The following is a 25,253-nucleotide window of genomic DNA, read 5'->3' on the forward strand; positions in this document are numbered from 1 at the left end:
GTATTATATTATTATGTTGCATATTATATTATGTTATATGTTTTAAAATTGTAACAAAAAAGCAATATTCTGGAGAAAGTAAGGGTCTTGGTCTGTGGGATCCTATATGTCAAAGGGGGCCAGGTCCCTAAATAAATACTTATTAGCTCAGAGCTTTGCCTCAATTGTTTTATTGAAGCTTGGACAAATTCCTGGCATTACACAGATACTCTTTAATTTATTCTGTAAATGAAAGTTTTTGTACAGTAAATGGGACCTTTCAGCTTATTAGATTCTAAGTCCATGGAAGGGTTTGGTAGAGGTTCCTTTATCTATCACCTTTGTTGATAAGCATTTAAACATATTCATTAACAAAAATAATTGTCACAGTTAACTAAATTAGCACCTTTTAATTGAATTTGAAATTAGATGAGGGTCATGAATATTTCACTCAAGCTCACAGTCTTTCTCTTTTTAAAAAAAAGTACATGACCACATAAGCTGAGGGAAGTGGCAATATCCTTTCTTTCATCTCATGATCATCCTGAATTCCATACATTCATCCAAAATGTTTTGAATGTTTCCAGCATGCAGGGCACTGTTCTGAGCTGCTAGACAAGAAACCTGTTTCCTGATCTTATGAGAAAATATGCCCTGAATCCTACACACCACTGTTGTAATTGGTGTGGAGAATTCTACAGTGGTGAAAATCTTTAAAGCCCAATTTAGGACTAAGGACAGTAGATAAATCCTAGGAAGTTGTTGGAAATATAAAGAAGTCTATTGACATACCCAAGGTCACTTAGATGGTAAATACCAGAGGTGTGATTTGAACTTCTAGTTTTCTGCCTTTGTAAACTCAGCATTCTGTCCATTATATCATGGTTTCTTATCATTTATTTTGGTCAAGACCTATGATTTCATATGTAGTGAATTCATAGTATGGAAATTTCTTATTCCAGAGAAAATCAGCAATTGCTTTCTAACTTATAGTTTTAAAGAGTTGTCTGAGGCAATGTTATTACTGTATAATTTTTATTTTATATATGTTCAACTAACTCTTTATCGATTCTTACAAGTTCTCTCCAATTTCTTTAAATCTGTACTTTTTGTCATTTTTTATGGCACTGTAGTATTTCATTACAACTATAGACTATAATTAGTTCAGTACAATAGACAAGAACCTTGTTAGTTTCCAGTTCTTTGCCAAAATAAAAAGAGCTTAAATATATAGGACATATAGGACTTTCCCCCCTTTCTCTTTGGGTAACTTGCCTAGGCTCACAGTCAGTAAATGTAAGAGATAGGACTTAAAACCAAGTTTCTCTGTCTCTAGATCCTCATTCTATCCAGTGTGCCACTTCTAATGTTGTTTTGAATGTCCTTAACATATATTCTCTCTTATTTCACATATATCAATCTTGTGTCCCCCAACTAGGTTTTAATGTCTCTTGTGACTTGAGATGTGATAATCTCCTCTATTCTCCATAAAAGACTGCCTTTTTCTAATCTTATGGAACTTAAAATAGACATTTCATCAACTTAATCTACATTCCTCCAACATGAATAAGGATTTAAAATATGAGGAAAAGTAATAAATAATCTCTTCTTTCTTCTCTGATTTTCTTGCCCATAAAGGTATCATGTCTCAGGGTTGTCATTGCTTGAGTTACTCACCTCCTTCCTGGGAATGAAATCACCAATAAAGGAAAAAGGCAGAAAGCAAAGTTTTCCCTATCAGGGAAAATTGAGACAGTCATCAGGGGCCCCCCATTTTCACAAAGATGAAATGATCAGAGATTGACTCAGGAAGTCAAGAAGAGTTTTGTTGTTGGTGTTCAGTCACTTCAGTCATGTGTGACTCCTGATGATCCCATTTAGGCATTTCTTGACACATATTGAAGATATTTGCCATTTTCTTCTCCAGCTCTCTTTACAGATGATGAAATTAGGCAAACAGTTAAGTGACTTGCTCCATGTTATACAGTCAGTATATGTGTCTCAGGCAGGATTTGATCTCAGGTCTTCTTGACTCTAGGCCCTATCCACAGTGCCATCTAGCTGCCCATAAAAGAGCAGGTAGATAGTTTGATTAAACAAAACAAAAACTGAGATTTATGTACATCTGATATTGAGCCCATAAATTGCCCCATCACAGGTTGAATTTGGAGCATCTTCTTGGCACAACTCCTCTTCCAGTTTCCAAACATGTCCCTCAGGCTTAGTGGTGTTACCCTTTTATAACATCTTCTTACTTCAGAATTGTCTGTTCTAAATTCAAATCAGATTTTACTTGTACTGAAGTGTTTTAGATTGAGAGAAAGGCTACATAGTGTAGATTTTCTTGGAGTTCTCCATTGTTTAACTCTACAGAGTGACCTTGAAGTAGTCAAAAGAAGGAAAAAACGAGTTATAGAAAGCATCTGTACATAGTTTTCATCTGAAATGAAATGGAATTTTTCCTTCAATGAGTCATAGATCTAGCATCAGGAGGGAGCTTTAAAAGCCATTTAGTCAAAGTCTTTCATTTGGCAGAAGTGGTACAATGGACATAGCTTTGGATCTGGAGTAAGGAAAAGCCAAGTTCAAATCTGACCTCAAACACTGAGTAGCTCTATGTCTTTGGGCCAGTCACTTAACCTCTCTGTGTTTCAATTTCCTTATCTGTAAAATGAGGATAATAATGGCATCTATCATTAAGGGCTACTATGATGATAAAATTAGATAATATATGTAAAAGCACTTTGTAAACATTAAAGTACTATATAAATGCTAACTATTATTATTGTTATAGATAATAAAAGAGGACCAAGGAGTTTGCCTAAAGTCATATAGTTACCTGGCATTTGAGAGAGAATTTAAAACTATGTCCTCTGACTCCAGAGTTCAAAGCTCTTTCCATAATATAATTAAATATATTTAAAATTTTTAATTATTTGTTTGTTACATTTAAGATACCCATTTAACTCTCTCTTCTTTCCCTCTGCCCATTAGATAAAGCATCATTTGACCCCCAAAAATGTACATATAAAACTATGTCTTACCTATTTCTATTTATCAGTTTTTCCTCTGGAGGTGAATATACACCAGTCATTCTTCAAACAATATTTCTGTTGCTATAGATAATGTTATTTTGTTTCTTCTCATTCCACTCATCATTCTTTATGTAAGTCTTTACATATCTTTCCAAAATTAACCTGTTTCTCATTTCTTACAGGGGTGCATGAATTTAATCACAATCATATGCCACAACTTGTTTAGCTATTCCCCAATTGATGGTCATCCCTTCAATTTCCAGTTCTTTGCCACCACAAAGAGTTGCTATAAAATTTTTAGAGCCATATACATTCCTTTTCTTTTTTGCTGTTAGATGTTCTTTTCTATATATTGTATCCTTCCAGATTCCAGTCCTGGTTTGGAAAAAGGTATTTCCTATGATATAGCAATGTATATTTGAATTTCTTTGGAAAGCATAAAGTTTTCCATTTTGCTACCAGGAGCAGACCAAGATAGAAGAAGGGCCAAGTCATGATTATATAACCTCTTGAAGGTGATCTAAGCCCCCCCTTACAATGCTAGAATACTGGGAAGAAGTTCTAAGGAGAAATATCACTGGTGCTCTCATTTTTCCTTCTTCCCTGGGAAAGTATAAACTTTCCCCAGAGGTCCCTGGGGACATAAATAATTTTATCTTACTTGGGGATTTGATAAGAAAACACAGAATAAGCACAATCTGCTCAAATTCTCTGGTTCCTGCACTCCAAAGAAAGAAGGAGAAGGATAAACAGGGGAAAATAAGACAGAAATACATTGTTAATATTCAGAACTATAAATGTGAACAGGATGAACTTGCCTATAAAATGGAAGAGGATAACAGAGTGGATTAAAAGTTAGAATCCTACAATATGCTGCTACAGAAAACAGAGCAGACCGAGACTTTAAGCCTAGGTGCCAACTGACCCAAGGAATTCTTGGGTTTTCTGATTGTTGGCTTTCTTATTTCTGATCCTGCTGCCACATTTTAGATTCAACCATACTTCTATAGTAGTCATCTCATGAAGGGATCAGCCTCAGTGCCACCTGAGTCATAAATATGAGTAAGTTCAAAATGAGGGGGATGACTTGGAGTAAAAAGACCAAGTTTCCAAATCTAGCTCTCCTATTCTTGGCCAAAACACTTTCACCCTCTAGGCTTCAGTTGTTTCACTTGGGAAATTAGGAGATTGAATGAAATGGCCATAAGTTTCCTTCCCATCTCTATTGTCATGAGTTTGAAATTCAACAAAGGTAAACTAGGGTAAGATTTTTTGACCATAACATTTTATTAATGGAGATACTACTTGCAAATAGAATGGATTGAAGGCTCTACCTTGATTAACCAAAGAACTGAAGCAAAAGTGCAGCTCTCCTTTTTATCGGTTTCAGGGAACATGGAACAAAAAACAGAAGAGAGTAGGTGACATCATGGGGTTGAGGGCAAAATGATTGGTTACATAGCTGGAGATGTGGAAAATACATTTTGGAATATATCATTGTAATTAAATAGGGAATGAGGGACTGGCAATAACTCCCTTCTTTCCCTCCTGTGACTAAGAAATGTTTATTGTTTGAGGTCAGAGCCTTTGATAGCAAACCAGACATCATCAAAGGATAGCTTGGTGGTTTAAAGATACAAAACCTAACTCACTTCTGTCTATCCCTGCCAGAAGTCATCAAAGACCACGCTGTTTGACAGGGTCACATGTGGAAACTGGGGACTGCAAAGCAGCCTCCAGGAAAGATGAGACACCCATCCAACCCCTCTGAGTGACTTTCCTTATTGATATCCCCTTATTACTGGAATTTCTATGATTGTTTTTCTTACTTAGCCCCAGGAAAAATAGGTGAGAGCAACATGCATGCAGGGTAATAAATATGTCCCACCCTGTCCCCCCAGAATATCACTAGGAGATCCCACTTACAAAATTAAACCTAAGGATTCTTATGTACCCACTTAGATAGGACACTCTTTTTCAGGCATGAAACTTATGGTAAATCTGTGCTCAGAATTCCCCAACCTAAAACTGGGCCATTTGATCCTACCCTCCTACCCTGCACTTAGCAATAGTGTTTTTGTTGACTATCTCCTTAGGCTTCATGTCTGTTGTTAGGATCCATGAAAACATGTATGTTGAAAATGAAACTATGTGCCAAGTTGATATGTGATCATGAGGATATAAAATAAACCCAAACCTCAGCCAAGACAGAGCAGTTTATCCTGTGAAACCTGTGCTGTGTTGAATATGAAAGCTGTATCCCATTCATCATTCCACTAACAACATCCTACCTCCAAGACCCCATCCCATGTGGGAGGCTGGACCCCCACAGCATATCCCATCTCCCAAGTATAGAAGAATTACCTGAAGCAAGCCTAGAACAGTGATTAGCAAGAGAACTGGATTTCTAAATCTAACCCAATATAGGCCAGGTGATTTCTGAACTAAGCTCAGTCATAAAACCATAACTTAATCACTCATAGGACAATATCAGTTCATTATAAAATAGGATCAATAAAAATGATACAGAATCAATTTAATCTCACCTAGATTCCAATTTCATGATGTTATAATGTGGAACTTTCTCTCTAGGTAGGATACACTTTTAAGACTATCAGATCAGAATGTTGACCTTCATCTAAATGTATTCCTTCTGGCCTCAGACACTAGTTGTATGACCTTGGGCAAATCACTTAACCATATTTGTTTCAGTTTCCTCATCTATATATGGAGCTGGACAAGGAAATGGCAAACCATTCCAGGATCTTTGTCAAGAAAACTTCAAATGGGGTAACAAAGAATCTGACACAACTGAAAATGACTAACAGGAGAAAACAGAAAATACAAATGAATGGCTTAGTTGGACACAACGTGAAAAAGCAGGGGGCTTCCAGAGAATAGGAATATGTGATCCCTGTCCACCTATGCTTTGCTTTCCTTTTGAAGAACCTTGTAGTGAAAAAGGCAGAGGGTGGAAATAAGAGCAATGGTCAGAACTGATTTCAACTGCAGTGTTCATTCTCCTTCTAGGGAAAAGGTTTAAACTAATTCCCATTTCAATCAAGCACCAGTCTTCACCTCTATGTCTAAGAAATGAAAGGGAGCAGGAAATTTCCTTGGTCATGATTCAACCATCAAGGGGAAGGGCTGCCACCTGGCATTGATATGCAGAAGCTTTCCACCTATTATGTTTTCAAGTCATTTGTCAATGTCAACACATCTGCTGCTTAGGGTCACTTGCCCATATTATATTGGCATTTCCTATATGCAAAATTAATGAGAGGGGAACATATGAGGGGGTCCACAGGCTTCAAAAGGTTAATACCTCCCTTTTCATGTGGTTACCATTGTTGCTATGGAGATCTCCTTTGGGATGTTTTCAAGGTTTCCCATGACAGGCTTAAAATTAATAAACTGCTTTGAGCCAAAGATAAAAATAAACTGGTTCCTCTATAGATATTAAATTCAGATCATTTCCTGCCTTGTTTGTGTAGTATACACACAGATGTGTCTGTGTGTAGCCAGGTGAGTTTCTGAACAAATTTGTGAGCACAACTGGATACTGAAAGATTATGTTTGAGTCCATTTGTATTTTTGTCCATTTGTATATTCTTTCCTGTTTTATAGGTCTAAACCTGGAGAGGACTTTAGAGGCCATGTAGTACCATCCCTCATTTTACAGTTGAAGAAAGGGCCAGGAAGGTTATATGTTTTACATGAAGTCACACAGGCAATAAGCACTAGAGACAGGATTTGAACCTATATTCACTGACTTTTAAGCTAACATTCTTTCCAATCTACCACAAAGAAAATTAAAATTTCCTTCCCTGTCTCTTCAAACTGAGTTTAAGTTTTTTGAGGGCAGGGACTTTGTTATTCCTTTTTGTAGTTCCCAAAGAAGTGCCCTAGGTATATTACAGATATTTGAGAAAAGGTGGATGAATGAATAAATTATATGTGGAAAAATTACTCCCATTGGGGCAAGAAAAATGGTCTTTCAATGATCTCTACTCAGGGAAATGGGGATTAGACCACTTAAATAAGCTTCTTCTATGAGGAGGAAGATGACCATGTAGGACTAATTTTCATTAAGGGGGAGAAAAGATTGGGAATTTGAGAAAGCACAGCTAAGAGAAAGTAGGATGGGGTTCATAAGGACAGAGAAGACCTAGTATGATATCAAAAGGGATATACAACAAGAAAACAGGAAAGGCTTGAACTGAACTCATGAGCTAGGAATGTGGAACTCTTCCCACTATATTTGGTTGTCTCCATTGAAAATTAACATTCCCAGGAATACATTTTATGTGATTCTTGAGAGTTTAAGGAGTAGGAAAGCAGGTAAAGTAAAAACAACAATTTAGAAAGAAGTATTACACATTAATATCAATTAAAAAGAAGAACAGATGAGATGGGAGAGGAAAGTATAAACTAGCTACCTCACTCTTATTTGTGCTGGGAAAGAAAAGAGTTAAAACAAGAGAGGGAGAAATGGCTAGGGGGAAAAAAAAACAGACAGAGACAGAGATAGACATTGAGATACACAGAGAAGACACAGAGACAGACTCAGAGACATAGAAAGAACCAGAGACAGACACAGAGACTGGAAGAGGTAGATATGAAAGACAGAGAAAGAATAACAAGAGTTTGGGAGTGCACAATTTTGTGCATGGTAACTTGAATGGAAAAAGGAGATCAGGCTAAGATAGTACAATTAAAACAAATAAAAGACTAAGAGACCAAGTTCTAACTTAAAGAAGAGGCAGCCTGGAGGTCAGAGGACTGTCCCCAAAGTCATAATGAGCTGTATTCAAGTCCTACCTGTTTTTATTATTCACACCTGGGCAACTCACTTAAGTTCTCAGAGCCCCAGGAACTCTCTAAGGATATAGAAAATTTGCTGACATTAATAAGTTAATAAGCATTTGGTCAACTGTTCTAGGAATGCCTTGGAGCTACTATGAAAGGCAAATGATAGGCCTTACTCTCAAGGGGCTCACAGTTTAATGAGGGATGTAATATGAAAGTAATTTTGGAAAACAAGTTATATTGAGGATAAATTGGAGATAATAAGCAGAGATAAGGCACTGACATTAAGAGGGATCACTGGGAAAAAAGAAGTTTTCTCACTGGGAGATCCCTAATGACATAATATGGTACTTAATAGTACCAGGGGTCTCTGGTTTCAAATGATGCTTTCTAGCTTGTGAACTTGGGAATGTGATAACCTCCAAAGATTTTGTTTTCCTCATTTGTGAAATTAGACAGACTAGATTAGATATACCCTGAAGTCTCTTGTTGCTCTAGGTCGATGATTCCTGATCCTATGTCATCACAAGGCTGTACTAAACAAATACACATGAATAAAAAATAATCATGTGCATATATAACTAGTAGAAGAAAGCATAAATTTAGCAATTAATAACTCCAAATGTAAATTGATTGAACTTTCTCACAAAAGGAAAAGAATGGAGAAAGGAATAAGAAAACTACATCTGGCAACTTGCTTTATAAGTAAAGCACATTTTAAACATATGGATGTATAAAGAGTGAAGCGGATGGGGAATGGAACAAAATCTAGGTGAAGTATCCAAAGATATTGAGAGTAATGCAGTAAGAGATATGAATCTTCTTTTAGAGATGGCAAATTTTTAAGATTAAAAAAAGAGGAAAATATAGAGCTTAATAAATTGTTGGATGGACTAGATTTCAATGACCAATGGCTTACCTCTCACCATGGATATGAAAGGATGCACATATTTCTAAACATTCTATAGTAAATACATACAAATAGATCATGCATCAAGGTATAAAAGAATCACAATTCAATAGAAAAAAAGGGGATAGAATACACAACCTTTATAGACCAAAATGCTGTAAAGAAAATGTAAGCAAAAGCATACAGATCCAAATGAATTCTAAGTAATGACCTTGTGAATAATGATGGTTTCAAAGAACAAATTGTAAAAATGATAAATAATTATATTAAAGAAAGTTATAAAGAAACAACATACTAAACTTTTTAGAATATTTTAAAAGCAATCTTCACTGAAGAAATTATCTTGGAAGACTTGTAAGAATAAATGAATAAGTCTATATTAAGCACTTATATACTGGAACATTTATTTACAAAGTATGATAAAGACATAATCAATAATATGAGGATGCTATTTAAATGATAAATTGAACAAATTAGTAACCCCAAAATAAATACAAAAGATGAAATCTTGATAATTAGAAGAAAATGTAGAAACTCAAAATTAGGAAATTCATTATAGAATTTATGAGTAAAAATAAGAGCCATTTTATTAAAAAGATTAAGAAAATAGACTATTAGCTCTTCTGATTAAGAAAAAGAAGAATCAAATTACTAAAATAAAAAACTAACAAGATGAATTCACAACAATCAGAGAGGAAATTTAAAGAATAATCAAAGATTACTACTATATATGGAAGCAAAACGAAGTATTAAAAGGAGGCTGACGAATTTCTGCAAACATAAAATTCTCAAACTAATGAAATAAGAAGTAGATATCTTAAACAACACTAATCTCTGAAAAATAATTTGAATATACCATAGGTATATGCCAAAAGGAAATTTTTAAAAGTAGTCCATAGGGTTTTATGAATGATTACTATAAAACATTTAAAGAATAGTTTATTCCTCTCCTAAAAATTTCTTTTCAGATTCAGAAACAGAAAGAACCCAACTAAATTGCTCACATGAGACACATATGGGTCAGACAATCAGAAAGGAAAAGCAAAACAGAGAACTATAGAATGATCTTGATAATTAATATTAATTGAACATTAAAAAAATCTTCACAAGGAGATTAGAGTGAGAGATGATAGACAGACAGACAAATACGTAGATAGATAAATATATAGACAGATAGAAAGAAAGATCGAGCACTTATTAAGTGCTATGAGTTAGTTGGGCAGGTAGGTCCAGAGTCAGAAAGACCTGAGTTCAAATATGGCCTTAGATGCTTACTAGCTGTGTAACTCTGGGTAAGTCCTGTTTGCCTTGTTTTCTTAATCTTTACAATGAACTGGAGAGGGAAGAGGCAAGCCAATTCAGTATTTTTGCCAAGAAAACCACAGATGGGGTCACAAAGAGATGGACATAACTGAAATGACTGAACAAAAATGTGTTAGCACTTAATAGTTAGGAATTGCACTGTTATGGAGGCACAAGTAAGTAACAATCAAAATGGTTCTTTTCCCCAGTAGCTTAAATTTTTTAATCAGGGAAGACAACATGTAGAAAGGAACAATGGTGATAGATAAATGTTCTTAAGGCACAAGAGAGAGGGTAGAGCTCAAAGTTCCTGTAAGGAGAGAAGGGGGATGATGGTCACAGTAGAGGCAACATGATTTGGAATTGGTGACTGGGAATATATTCAGAAAATAATTCACTATGACCAGGACTGAAAACAATTAGCATAATTAATAATGTTGACAACAAAGGAACAAATTTCAAATTTGCGTGTTTCCTCACAAACATATCTCCCCCTTTATCCTACTGAGTGAGTTTCTTGAATCTATGAGGATGAACTTGTTTGTTTATATTGCCATATAATGTATGTGTGTGTGTGTGTGTGTGTTTGTATGTGTGTGATCTGCACACACATTTTGGTTTGCCTTCTTGCCAAGGCATATAATAATAAAGTAATTCTATCAGCTTCCCAATGACCACTTTTTTTGTAAGTCCTTAAACCTAGGTTTTTGCTTGAACTGAGCTATGAGGTCAAATAAAGCAAAATAGTAATTAATGTACTTAGAAAATGTCAGAGAATCAGTTAATAATTGATTAGCAACCTTAACAGGACAATATAATATAAAATAAATGCCCAGAATTCATGAGCATTTCTATACAATAAGAGCAAATTAGAAGGAAAAATGAAGAGAAATTTCATTTAAAATAGCTACCAAATGCATAAAATATCTTGAAGTTAATCCACTAAAAATATATGCATATTCAAAATATTCTTAATCAAAGTAACATATTTAAACATAGTTATAGGCATTGTTCACAGATGGGTTATATCAACAATATAAAATGACAATATTATATAAATTAATTTATATATTTAGTGCCATAACAATTGAATTATCAAGAAACTTCATTTACCTACTAGATGAAGGAATAACAATATATTTTTAGAGAAAAATAAGTTCTAGAATCTCAAGGGACATAGTAAGAAAAGACACAAAAGGGATAGCATTAACAAACTTCAGAGTAGATTGACTAGACTATAAATTAGACTAGATTATAAAACAATAGTGATAAGAATTACTTGGTAGGAATTTTAAAAAAAGAAATAGAAAAGTAAATTAACAGAACAAACCATGTAAGTAATAAGTGGAAGAAATTGAAAATAGCAAACTTAGTGTTCAGTAAATCCAAATTCATAAACTACTGGAGGAAGTACATTTTAAGAAATAAGAAATGCTGGAGGAAACGGAAAGAAATTTGATAAAAATCAACATTAGGCCAACATTTTATGCCATATATGATAATGAGCTTAAAATGGATAAAAAACCTGAATGTAAACAATCATTTCATTTAAAAAAAACAAAGTACAATGAGATACAATACTTTTTATGGCTATAGTTAGAGGTAGAATTTTATCTAAATAATGTATAGAGGAAAATAAATGATTAAATAAATCATTTTGATCATATAAAATTAATTTTTTTTTGTGTGTGAATAAAATCAATAAATACAGAATTAACAGTGAAGCCAGATTAGGGATGATAATCATATTAAATCTGTTGGTAAGTCTTACATGCAACATTTATGGGAAATTGACAGAAATAAAATATGCCAAGAGCTATTCTTCTTAGATAAATGATATATGGAAATAAATAGTATTTGAAAGAACTGAAAACTATATATCACCTCATGAAATAATTAGGTGCTAATGCTGAGAAATAAAAATAAAACAACCCTTAGATTTTTATCTTGTAGTATAGAAATTGCCAGAGATTAAAATAAAGATAGGTGTGGTCAATGCTACAGAAGTCATGGAAAGACAGGCAAACTAATGTACTATTGGTAGAGAAATGAAATGAATTGGCCAGGATTTTAATTTAGAATTATGCAACAAAAGGGATGAAACTCTCCATACTTTTTGACTCAGAAATCCCCACTATTGGGCACCTTTCCCTTAAGGAAGTTGAAGACAGGAACAAAGTTTCAACATTGATCAAAATATTCATAGCTATACAGTTTGTGTTAACAGAGAATAAGAAATAAGATAGGTATCCTCTTACTGTCTAGAAAACAAACCCTGAAATCAAAATAACCTTAAGTAATAAACAATAAACATGAATAATTCAGGGACATCTGTGAAGATATATATGAATTGATATCGTGAAATAATAGAACCAAGGGAACAATGCTCATAATGAGTACAACCAAGTAAATGAAAAGATCACAAAAAGGAAAATGAATTCCAAGTTATTAAAAAAAATACCCATTAACCAAAGACATTAAATGACTCGACAAACATCACACAGCTAGTATCTGAGACAGTATTTGAACTTAGTTCTTCCAGATTCTAAGTTTAACCACTGTGCAATCTAGCTGCTTAGAATGAGGAATAAGATGGACAGAACGAAGAGAACAATTTACTTGATGATTACAATGATGTAAAGGAAAACAACATTGAAAGACAAAAGAACTCTTAACATTCCAATCAATCATGACTACATTAGATTTAAATTAATATCAATAACTCTAAGTATTATATTTTATAAGATTTATTAATAATCACTTGAAGTAAAAGAAATAAAAGAACAAAAGTATGAAAGCCTAAGAAAAGCCACATGAGTCATTCTCCTGCCTGGTACTCACCCAACCTCCACAAACCACATTCCCAGGGAAAAGAAGAGAAAAGGAGGAGCTACACTCAAACTATATCTTCCCTTAGTTAGCATGTAATGTGAGAAGGAACATAGGAAGCTGGGATTTAGAGTTCTGGAGAGCAAAGTTCTAATTATACATGCAGAGGACTGATGATAAAACATGCTTCCCATTTCTTAGCAGAGAGGCAATGGGCTAGAGGTATAGAACATTTTCGAACTTGGCCTAATTGTTGCTTTGTAATATTTATTTTGCTATGCTTATTTGTTATAAGAAATGCCTTCTTTGGTGTGAGGTGTGAATGAGTGCATAGTGAGAGAGAAGCAAATAAAGAGGATCAACCTAACATTTTAAAATATACAAAAGGGAACAATTTGGCTATTGCTGTTTTAAGTATATATACAAAACCAAAATGAACAAAGGTTCTTTGTATCATATACAATTCTATCTTCTTTGTGTACTGAAATGTTCATGTTTGTAGATGATTTTTAAGTTGGGTGGCAGAGTGGATAGAAAGCTGGACCTGAAGTTAGGAAGACCTGAGTTTGAAACTCAGACATTTACTAGCTATGTGACTGAGTAAATCACTTAACCTATCTTTACCTCAGTTTCTACATGTGTAAAATGGATATGATAAAAATATACATCTCCCAGTGTTGTTTTGTATATTAAATGAGATATAATTATTATAAAGTGCTTAGCATAGTGCCTGACTATAGTATAGTAAGTACTACATAAATGTTACTATCATCATCATCTTTATAATTAAGTTTACAACAAAGAAGAAAAATTTGAATGAAAGCCTTAGAAAAGTAATAAGAAAGCAAAGCTCCTTCCAGATAAGAGAGATGGGGTACTTCTAAAACAGCATGCCCCAGATGGTGTCAGAGATGTTTACTAAGTGAGTTGCTTTACTTTATTGTTTTCTTAGTTGAAAAACTAAGGTTCAGTCTGGGAATAGAGTGGGAAATTACTTTGATAAAAATACAAAAGGCATCAATAAAATGTATTTCTGAAAAAGAGAAAATAAAAGTTCTAGCAAGAGAGGTTATTTGAGCAAATTTCAAAGATTTCTGCTTCATCTGTCAGAGGTCATGCTTCTTTTCATCCTTTGAGACTTTTCCCGAATGGACCAGTGTATTAAAAAGTATAACCTGGAATTTGAAGGTTCATATGTTCTGGCTGGTTGCTCCCCAACATGAATCTTCAGGGATTAGGGCTCTTTTTCTAAAGGCTTGTCTGAAGAGTTATTCTCCTCTACCTTTATTTCCTGTCCTATAGATCACATTAATCATTTTTACTTTCCTTCTTCTTCTCTTCTTCTTCCTTGCTGGCAGGAACCCATTCCTTAACCAAGATACAGAAAGAGAACTTAACGCTTTTCTGGGCTACTTCACTCATCTAGCTTCCATAGAGAAAAGGATAGACCTCTGTCCAAGGTTCTGAGGGAATAATCAGAAGAAAAATCCTTTCCTTTGAGAAGGCTACAAGCTGACATGGGAAGCAGAATACCCATAGGTGAAAATGCATGAAAATATCTCCCCCAAACACATCTGTTCATATATGTATATGTTTATGGAGGCTAGAGCACTGGGCTTGAGTTAAATTCAGTCTTAGATTCCCTATAACTGGGTGACCCTTTGTTCGCCTCGATTTCTTCAAATATATAAAAAAAAATGAGGATAATAATAGCTCTTACCTTAGAGGGTTTGTTCTGAGGATCAAGTGAGATGAATATTGCACAGCACTTAGCACAGTGTCTAGCACATAGTACTTGCTAAGTAAATACTTATTCCATTCCATAAATATATATGTATGTATATGTGGAAGGAGTGGGGAGGGAGGGAGAAGGAAAAGAAAGGAAAGAGGGAAAGGAGGGGAGGGAAAGATAAGAAAAAGAGAGAAGAGAGGCAAAGAGAGGAGAAGAGAGGAGAGAGAACAATATGAAAAGGTTGACTATTTGCAAATGCTGTCTTGAACAAATGTGGAGCAATATTAAGAGCTACTATATTAAATGTCAACACTACTTGAAAGATTTACTAACCATGCAAATGGGAAGTTAGCAGCACTTGTGATAAGGCCAGAAAATAAATCAGGTCATTTTTGATCTAGGGTTAGTCCATCCTGTTATCTGCAATGAGCCAAAAACAATGGTATAGAATAGCTTTTTCCATACTTAGGAAGAGCCCATTAGTTCTTCTTCAGATGCGCATGCCTCTCTACAAATGGTCCAGTTTTCACAAAGAGGCCATAACATTAGATGAGACTCTGTGTATTTGTATGGTTTGTGTGTGTGTGTGTGTGTGTGTGTGTGTGTGTGTGTGTGTGCTTTTATATACTAACTGGATTTTTAATCTTAGCCCTGAAGGATGCTACAATTGAAAGAGTGACCTGAGCTAGGTCACTCCAAATTCTGTTGCCTTCAAAGAGACACACCATCAGAAATCAGAGGCAGAAAACCACAGACAATGAAATAAGACTTCCTTGGGGAATGCTGCAACCACACAACAAAATCAATATTCTAACCAAATTGCTTTTATAGATAATGTATCATGTAAGAAAGGTTTTAATTAAACTGTAGCTTCCAAAATACATTCACCAAAACTCACCAATTTCCTGCAATCCATTCTTATAACCCTGACCAGAAGGCTCAAGCTACCTCATGCTGGGGAATAGCTATAAGTTTCTTAGTGCACTAGGAAAATGTCTACATTTGGAGATGAATCTCATTCTTCTCTTTGCATTGCCACATGTCACATAACAATCACTTCTGTCATTTTCCAGATGCCACGTTTAATGCTGATAAAATTGGAAAATCTGGGGATAGACTATTGTCCATTCTCTCCACATCTGACTTCCTTTGCTGCCTTTTGAGTGCATACAGTGGAAGCACTGGGGCATAAGATAGGAAACCTGGCTCTACAGGGTCGTGCTGAGAAAAGCCTTTTGTAAAGTGTCACATAAATATGATTATTATTATAGTCTTAATTTAACCTCATGACACTTCCTGTATGGCTTTGGGTAAGTTATTTATTTAGGTCTCAATTTTCTATAAACTAAAGGTTTTGTGCTAGGTGATTTCTAGGGCTCTATTCAGGTCCAACACTATATTTTTTTTTTCAAATTGGTAAATCACATGAGAAATTCAATTTAGTAAGCAGTACAAAGTGAAGAGGGTTTCCAGTACATTGGGTGGGCCTCATGTGTTGAACTTATCAGAAGGCATGGATAAGATTTGTATGGGGTGAGCAGGCACGAATGGGTTATGATCACCAATGGATGGAAGGGACTTCTGAATCAATGAGATTATAGATTGTTTTTGAGTATGAGGTAAAACACTCTTGGATGTCCAAGACTGAGATAATTCTTACCCTTAGGAACTTATATTCTAATGGAGAGATACAAATTTACCCAGATAAGTACAATACCAACAACTTGTGAGAGTGCAGAAAGGATCAGAGAAAGTTTCAAGGAGAAGGTGGCACTAGATCCTTTAAAAAAGATATTCATTCTAAGATGCTCAAAGGAATAGAAAATGAACTTCTAGTGAGTATGATAGAGTTTAGGGGTGAATGGCTTATGCAAATGCAAGTAATGAAGAATGTGGAAGGTTGAATTCAGGAACTATCTAGTAGTATAATTTGGTTGGACTAAAGAATATATAGAAAAGAGTAATGTGAAATAAAGGGAAAAAAGTATATGGCAGCCAATCTATAGATGATCTTAAATGTTAAGGTTAGGTTTGTAGTAGGAATCCCAGTCAAAAAGCTATTACATTGAGATGGTAGTGGATAGAATTCTGGAACCAAAAAAATTAAAAGACTATAGTTCAAATCCAGCCTCAGATACTTACTAGCTGTGGGAGCCTGCATAGACTTATTTAACTTCTTGCTATATCAACTTCTTCCTCTGTAAAATGGATACAATGGATCTATCTCCCAAAGTTGCTATGAGGGTTAAATGAGATACTATTTAGAAAGATCTTGGCAAAATTTAATAGCACTGTATAAACGTTTATCATCATCATCATTATCATCATTATTGCAATAGTTCAGTTGAAAGGAGACGAAAGTTGGAACTAAGTTGGAGTGTGTATGTGATTAGAGTAGGAGATGGTTAAAAGAGATATAAATATAGAATGGAAAACAGTTGTTTACTGATTGAATATGGCAGGTATGGGGAGAGGAAAAACAATAAGGAAACAACAAGACTTAGAAAAGGCTTGCAGAAACTATGCACATTATTTGTCAGATGATAAGCTGTCTCAAGGAACCAATAAAATGAACAGTACTTTCTCTTTTAGACATATACTCATTTATTTTCCTCTTTGGACACTTAGTTATGTCCCACTAATCATGTTGCTCAATTGATTAAGTGTTCTACGCATAGTGCTTCCACTTGTGGTGACTCTATGTACAATTATAATTAAATGCTTGTTGGATAGTGGTGCAGCTGGAACTGGAGGAAGAGGTCCCAGGGAAAGGTGAGCACAACTCAAAACTGTGTGGTTCACCTGCATAAATTAAGTCAGTATGCCAGGATCATTAAGAAGAAAATTCAAAAGGAAGATAAGTATTGTTAAATTTGTGTTTCTTCTGTATTTGAATTAGGACTTAAACCAGGCTCCTAGACATTGGATTAATGGAGTCATCTCCATCTGTTTAGAATTCTCATCCATGTTTCTTTAGAAGATCCCTGAGCTACTATCCAACCTTGAGATTTTTTTATTACTAGCATAGACTTCTAACTCATCGTTAACCTTCCTACTTCCCTAATCCCTATGATCTAAATACTCTATCCAAGATATACTTTCATATTACTACCTCTGCCCTTTCTCCACCCTTCTCTGCTAATATTCTCATCCTCATTTTGCTTCTACCCTAAACTTCAAAATTCCCAATTATCTTCTGTTAACCTCTGCCCTCATGTCAGCCACATGGCATTTTAGATAAAACAACTGGATTCTGAGTTAAGAAGACCTAAATTCAGATCTTACCTGAGTCACAAATTATTTATATGACCCTGTGCATATCAATTAATCCTTCTCAGCCTGTTTCTTCATCTATAAGATGGAGATAATGATAGCACTTACTTTAGAGTGTTATGAGGATCAAATGAGATAATATATAAACCTTAAAGAACTACAAAGATGCTTTCCATTATATATGTGATATAATTTATATATATAGGGGTGTATGGAATGCTCAGGGAGGAGTAATATCTTTGGTTTGGAGGGCTTGTCGTGCCCTCCTAGGGCAGCTCTCCAGCCTCTGACCCTCACCTGACACCCAGCTCTCACTTGTGGCTCCTAGTAGCTGCTGGCATGTGGCAGTGGCCATACCCCGTGGCAACGGCTTCGACAGGTCGGCTAAACCTTGTGAGGGTAGCCATTGGGTCATAGACCCCTGGTGAACCAGGGCTTTGCTCACCCAGCATGTGAAGACTGCTTCGGCAGAACAGGCGGAAGAAACCAACAAGAAGGTTCAACGGCTGAGATGGCGACGCAGCAAAGCACTGTGGAGTGCTTAGGACGTGTTGGAGCACAAAAGACAACACGGCCATCCAATGCAGGTGAGGAAGTCTCCAGGTGTAACGACTTTTCGTGCCACTGGACCCAGGCTTCCAATGCCAAGAGAGTGGGACTGTCTCTGTGCATCGACTTTTCCACTTAAATCTTCATGTACAAGTGTCTTTGTGCACAAAAACACACAAAAACAATAGTCATCCTCGGTTACTGAGAGACTACTACTACTACTACTACATATATATATATAATTTTTATATTTTTTGGAATAACTGTTTCACTGTTAAAGAATTCTCTTTACTACTTCCTCTTCGACTCCTCTCACCATTTCATGTTTTTTTTTTAAAACCTTACTTTATGTCCTAGAATTGACACTAAGTATCAGTTCTAAAACAGAAGAGCAGTAAGGACTAGGCAATGGTAGGTAAATGACTTGCCCAGGGTCACACAACCAGGAAATGTTGAAGTGAGATTTGAACCCAGGCCCTCCTGTTTTCTGGCTTGGCTTTCTATCCAGCATGCTACCTAACTGCCCTTCCTCTTTTCATATTAAATTAGAATCTGAGTTTCCTCTGAGGATTCTACATGTCATGTAATCCCATCTAATGCTGGCCTTTCTTCTTACTTCCTCCATTTCACAGGACATGGGGAAGAAGTTGGCAGATTTCCTGCTTTATATTACCACTTCAAAACCCTTCTTTACCACTATCACTCAATAATTTTTCCTCCTTTGAAGTTGATGCTGTCCAACTATAGTGTTTTTTTTATCATCCTTGTGATGTTCCTGCATAGATAGAATTGTAATTGGAAATTTTGGCACCTGTGTCCAACAACACAATAAGCACCCTCAAATCAAATTTATGAAACATGATGTGACAATTATACAAGGCATAACTCAGATAATTTCATCTGAGAAATAAGGAGAAAGACAAGGGATAAAGGGAGGGAGATAGTAACACTGACACTTTAGGGATATGATGTGGGAGGTGATAACAGGGATCAGGCCAGGGAGAAGTTCACTTGTATAGACAAAAGGGCAGAGATTGGACCATCTAGTAGCTTCATATTTTAATGAATTATTCTAGCTAACTAGACTCTAAACATAGTCATTTCTATGTGGTATAAGAAATATCAGTTCTGACAAAATAAAAATATGATGAATTTTTAAATTGTACAATCTTGAAAAATCATTATTTTTAATTTTTGAACCTTCTAAATATTCACATATATTGACAAAACACCACCATAGTTTTGCCTCTGCCTATTAATGTTTGGGACATACTTTCACTTACCTAGCATAAAGGCACAATAGATTTAGAATTAGCAACTCCCTTTTATTATGGCAACTTATTATGCAGATATTTCATTTTAAGAATAATGAAACTGATTCCAAGATGTGAAGTGACTTTCCCATGATAGTCTGAAGCCAAATTTGAATTCAAATCTTTCTAACTGAAAACCCAGGCTTCTAGCCACTCCAGCTTCTATTCCATCCTGCAATGAACTTGCCATTTGACATAGATTCTATCTCTGCTCATCTGAAGCCTTCAATATACACAATAATGATTCTTTTACCCCTGCATACTTTCTGGATCTCCTCAATTCCTTTGACCCTCATCAGCACTCTACTTCATCTACTCATTGAGAAGGTGGCAACTTAAACCTCAGCATCCCTCAGAAATGCTTCATTTCTAAGCTACAAAATTAGAGATTCTCCTCTCTAACTACATTTACCCTGATCTATCTAGCCTGTGATTCATAAATTCCCTTATTAGATATATGTTTATACTTTATTATTCCCTCAAAAACTATCTTTCACCCACGTGAAGCTCTTCAATTTTTTAATTTCTCTTTTTTTCAGGTCAAAAACACTCTGCTGATTCCAGTATAGTACATACCCAGTATTGCCTTTCTACTTTTACTTTATCCTCCATGATAAACCCCAATTCCTAAATGGCTAAAACATTTTGGAGGAAATAATAAAAAAATAAACCATCAAGTCTACTACAAATGTAAATTTTCTAATTTCCTGCAATACTGCAATATAATCAATCCTTTTCTTTATTTCTTATTGATTCCATATAATCCCCCTCATAGCAGCTAATTTTAATTCTTTTCTTTCTTGATGCCCCCCATCTCATGAGCTCCTTCAATTCCCTTTCTTCCCACTCAAAACCATTATATATCCTCATAGATCTTCTTTTTCTTCTCTCCAGCCTCAGAGTGATCATCTTCCTTCCTGTCAAGGCTAACTATTCTCCCTTTTCTTCTTTGATCATATATATATACCACTTCTTCATATTTCTATTACATCAATCTCTCATTCTTTACTAATTTCTTCTTATCTACCTGTAAACATGTTTGGATCTACTCTCCATCTTAAAAAATAGTCTTTATTAGACTTGACTTTCTCCTCATGCACAGAGAAAGAGAGAGAGAGAGAGAGAGAGAGAGAGAGAGAGAGAGAGAGAGAGAGAAAGAGATGAATTAAAGTTTTTGAGTAAAATAGTAATGTAATTAAACAGAGGCTTTAAGAAGCCTACATGGACACAAGTATGAAATATTAATTTCAAAGATGGGGAGAGAGACTAGAGCAGAAAGACCAAATAAAATGCAGAAATAGGGACAGTTAGATAGCATAGTGGATAAAGCACCAGACCTGGTGTAGGGACAATCTGTTTCTAATGTATCATCAACTTTATCTAACATTGCACCTTTTTACATGTTATATATTTTAGATAGAAGAATATTGGAATATTATGAATTCTAACTCTCAGTGTCCTGCTTTAATTACGCCCTCTCTTCCCCCCAAGAAATTGGTTGGTAAATGTTTATTTAACAAAAAGCTCACCAAAGAAGTACACATGGCAAATATTTAAATTTAATCTGGATTATTAATAATTTCTCCATCAATTTCTAAAGTCTAGATAGTCAACAAAAGAATAAACCAATCCCTGATTTGCTTTGCCTATTTTCAAGGTATAAATGTTCACACTGAAAATTTAGGAGCCAAGATGGAGGAGGAACTAAGGTAGTAGCTCACTGTCTTACCATGAAAATCCTCTCCAACCAAGAGTAAAATATCACAAAACAAATACAGGAGTGAAAGAACCAACAGAGAGAGAGGGAAACAACCTTCAAAAGAAGAAAAACCCAAAAGATAGGCAGAGATCATCTGGGGAACTGAGGTGAGAAGGGAGCATAGCAGGGGACAAAGCAGTGAGTGAAGATCAAGCCAAGAACAAACCATACCCCCACTGCCCCACACATCTGCTCTCACAGGTTCTGTACTTAAGAGTAAGCTAAGTCAGACCCTGAGATACTACCCAGTAAAAAGAGGTCCAAGTCAACTAACCCCCCTTGAAATTGCAAACCTGTGAAGAATTCCTGAATTCCAGTCCAAGGCAATCTGGGATGATCCACATGGACCCAAAGTGAAGCCAGTCTGGGCTTGGGGTGAGGACATAATTCATGGTTTGGGGGTAAGGACACAGTTTTCAGGGAGAGCCTCCCCAGGATCTTTTTGTCCAAAACTTAATGGTGGAGCTACAGGATAGGGAAATAAAGATAATGCCTGATTGAATAAAGAACACCCTGAGACCAAAAAATGCAAGTCTAAGCCTGAGGCTAGAATCTGATCAGCACTTTACTTGACCAAGTTCAGACAGAGATCAAAAGTCTGCACCCAAGCCTGAGGAAAGTATTTAAGCTATTAGCAACTCAAGGGTCAATTGAATCATCAGGGGGAGGGGGATATCAGAACTCTCAGCCCTCAGGCCATCTAGTATACTAGTAGCAACCCAGAAAATAAGCCAAAAAATAACATCAAGGAAGGACTGAAGTTTAAAAAGGTACCCAAACTTCCCAGAAAAATTTTAACCACTGGCTTTTGTGAGCTGGTATGAGATGTCTCCAGAATACCTCTGCCTGACCCCATGTTTTTCTTCAAACCATCTCCCATGTCAAAAATTCATTCTCATCATCTCTGCTTGTTAAAAATTCTCCATTTCTTTAAAATTCAAATGCCTGAGGGGGCAGCTGGGTAGCTCAGTGGATTGAGAGCTAGACCTAGAGATGGGAGGTCCTAGGTTCAAATATGACCTCAGACACTTCCCAGCTATGTGACCCTGGGCAAGTCACTTGACCCCCATTGCCTAGCCCTTACCACTCTTCTGCCTTGGAGTCAATACACAGTATTGACTCCAAGACAGAAGGTAAGGGTTTAAAAAAAAATTCAAATGCCACTACTCCCTCATAAAACCTTCCTTGATCCTCCCTTGAAAACAAAATCTTCATTCTCAAATATCTCATAGAATTGTTTTCAGACATTTCTTTTGTATTTATGGGTAAGTCTCAGTTGTCAAGACTCAGTATCACAGAGATTTTAAACAATGATGCTATATCTTTAATTGGATTGAAGACAGTTTGGTATGACTTCACATGGGAATAGGGAATCTTTGGGCTAGATTCTTAATATATAATTAAGAGAATTTCATTTTCTTTGATGTTCAAGAGATTTTTCTTTCAAGTTTTGGAACAGCATGGGAGGAGATGGAGAGGCTGAAGAAAGATGCAAGAGAATGAGCTCATAGGCAAGACCTAGATTTAAATCTTGTCTTTGATATTTACCAACTGTGCAAATTTGGCCAAATTACTCAATGTCTCTAATCCTCATCAATTAAATGAAGAGTTTGGACTAGATGACTTTAAAGTTTTCTTCCATATCTAAATCTATGGTCTTTCTAACTTTTGGTTAAATATTTATTTACATTCCTTTATTGCTTGAAGTTGTTCAGTCATTCAATCATGTCTGACTCTTCATGACCTCATGGACCATAGCTATCATTGGAATTTTCCTGGTAAGGATACTGGAGTAGTTTGCCATTTCCTTCAGCTCATTATGCAGATAAGGAAGTTGAGGCCAATAGGATTAAGTGACTTGCCTAAGATCACACAGCTAAGAAGTATCTGAGGCAGGATTTGAACTCAGGTCTTCCTGATTCTAGGCTCAGCAATCCCTCCACTGGGCCACATCACTGCCTCATTATTGATTGATATAGCTGATAAATTCTAGAATTGGTGACAGTAATTGTTGTTTAATCAAATACATTTGTGATTCAAGAGTGAGAGAGAAGATGTCTTGGAGATTTAAGATTTCCTTGACCTGTTCTAGGGTGAAGTCCAAACAAATTAGAGTTTTTGTAATTTGAGTAATTAATGCAATGTTCCAGAGCATTTACACTAGATTTATCTTTAAATCCAGTGAGAATATTAATAAGGAAGGGAGCTAGCAAAATAAAGGAATTATGTGTGTGGGAGAGGATGAGTGTTTATTCCAGGAGTACCTGAGTTTTGCTCATCATTCATCCATACTCCAACAAATTCTAAATTTCTCATACTCTATGACAGTTATTTGTATGTCTTATCTCCCCATTAGGTTTCAAGCTCCTGTGAAGGCAAGATGCAAATATTTTATTTTTATTTTTCCAGTAGCCAGCAAATAATTGAGTTTAACACAGGTTGTTGTTGCTGTTTTTAGCTGGGTGACATAGTGGATAGAGTACTGGACTTAGAATTAGGAAATAGAAAATTAGAATATAGGAAAACTCATTTCAATCTGGCCTCAGACTCTAGTTGTATGAATCTGGGCAAGTCCCTTAACCCTGTTTGCCTTAGTTTCCTCATCTATAAAATGAGCTGGAGAAGAAAATGGCAAAGCACTCCAGTATCTTTTCCACAAAAACTTCAAAGGGAGTTACAGAGACAGACAGGACTGAAAGATGACTGACCAACAAAAAAAGACTTTGGGGATTATTGGATTTTTAAAAATAGATTTGTGATTCCATTGACTTAGGGCACTACCAATAAGTAAACCTATTCTTGTAATGCAGATTTACAACAGTTCTATAATTTAGCATCTCAGGGAATCTCCTGGGACACTGAAAGATTAGGTAACTTGCTCAAAATGATGTTCCAAAAGGGGAACTTAAACATAGGTTTTGCTGTGTGACCTTGGACACTTAACCTAAATATGCCTCAGTTTCTTCAACTGTAAAATGGGGATAATAACAACATGAACCTCAAAGGGTTGTTTTGAGGATCAAATGAGATGATATTCATAAAACTCTTAGCACAGGGCTTGGCACACAGTAGGTGTTTCATAAATACTTATTTCTTTCCCTTATAGGCCTTTTCTTTATAAACTAAAGTCATACTGCTGACCTTGGATGTGTATAAAAAGACCCCAGTTAGAATATAAATAGAAAAACTATTTTACATATACTTGGTTAGTTGATGTCAGTAGCTCACATCTATCTGATGCTTTATGGTATACAAAATGCTCTCCTCCTAATAGTGCTGTGATGTTATTAGGTATATTCAATAATCAATATTGTCAGCAAGGTGGCACAGTGAATAAGGTACAAGATTTGGAATTAGGAAAACCTGAGTTCAAATCTCCCCCCTTGCTGTGTAACGAATTTCTTAACTTTTCTGTGACTTATCTTCCTCATTATAAAATGGAAATGATAGTATCAACCTCATAGGGTTTTTGCGAATTAACATAAGTCAAGCGCTTTGGAAACCTTAAAGCCCTATACAAATGCTATTACTATAACTGTTATTAATTTGTTAATAATATTTTTGTGATTATTATTCATTTTGTGATTATTATCACCATAACAAAATGATAATAGCAGCTATGAATTATATGGAAGGTACTGTAGGATCACAAAGCCTCTATATCTGTTTTCTGTTTCTAGAAAACTTTATATGTAATACCTAATAGGAATCTCACAACAACCCTGAGAAGCAGTTAAAGTAAATGAATATTATTGCCCTTATT

The sequence above is a fragment of the Monodelphis domestica genome, chromosome 7 (genome assembly GCF_027887165.1).
Source record: "Monodelphis domestica isolate mMonDom1 chromosome 7, mMonDom1.pri, whole genome shotgun sequence".
Lineage (NCBI taxonomy): Eukaryota > Metazoa > Chordata > Mammalia > Didelphimorphia > Didelphidae > Monodelphis > Monodelphis domestica.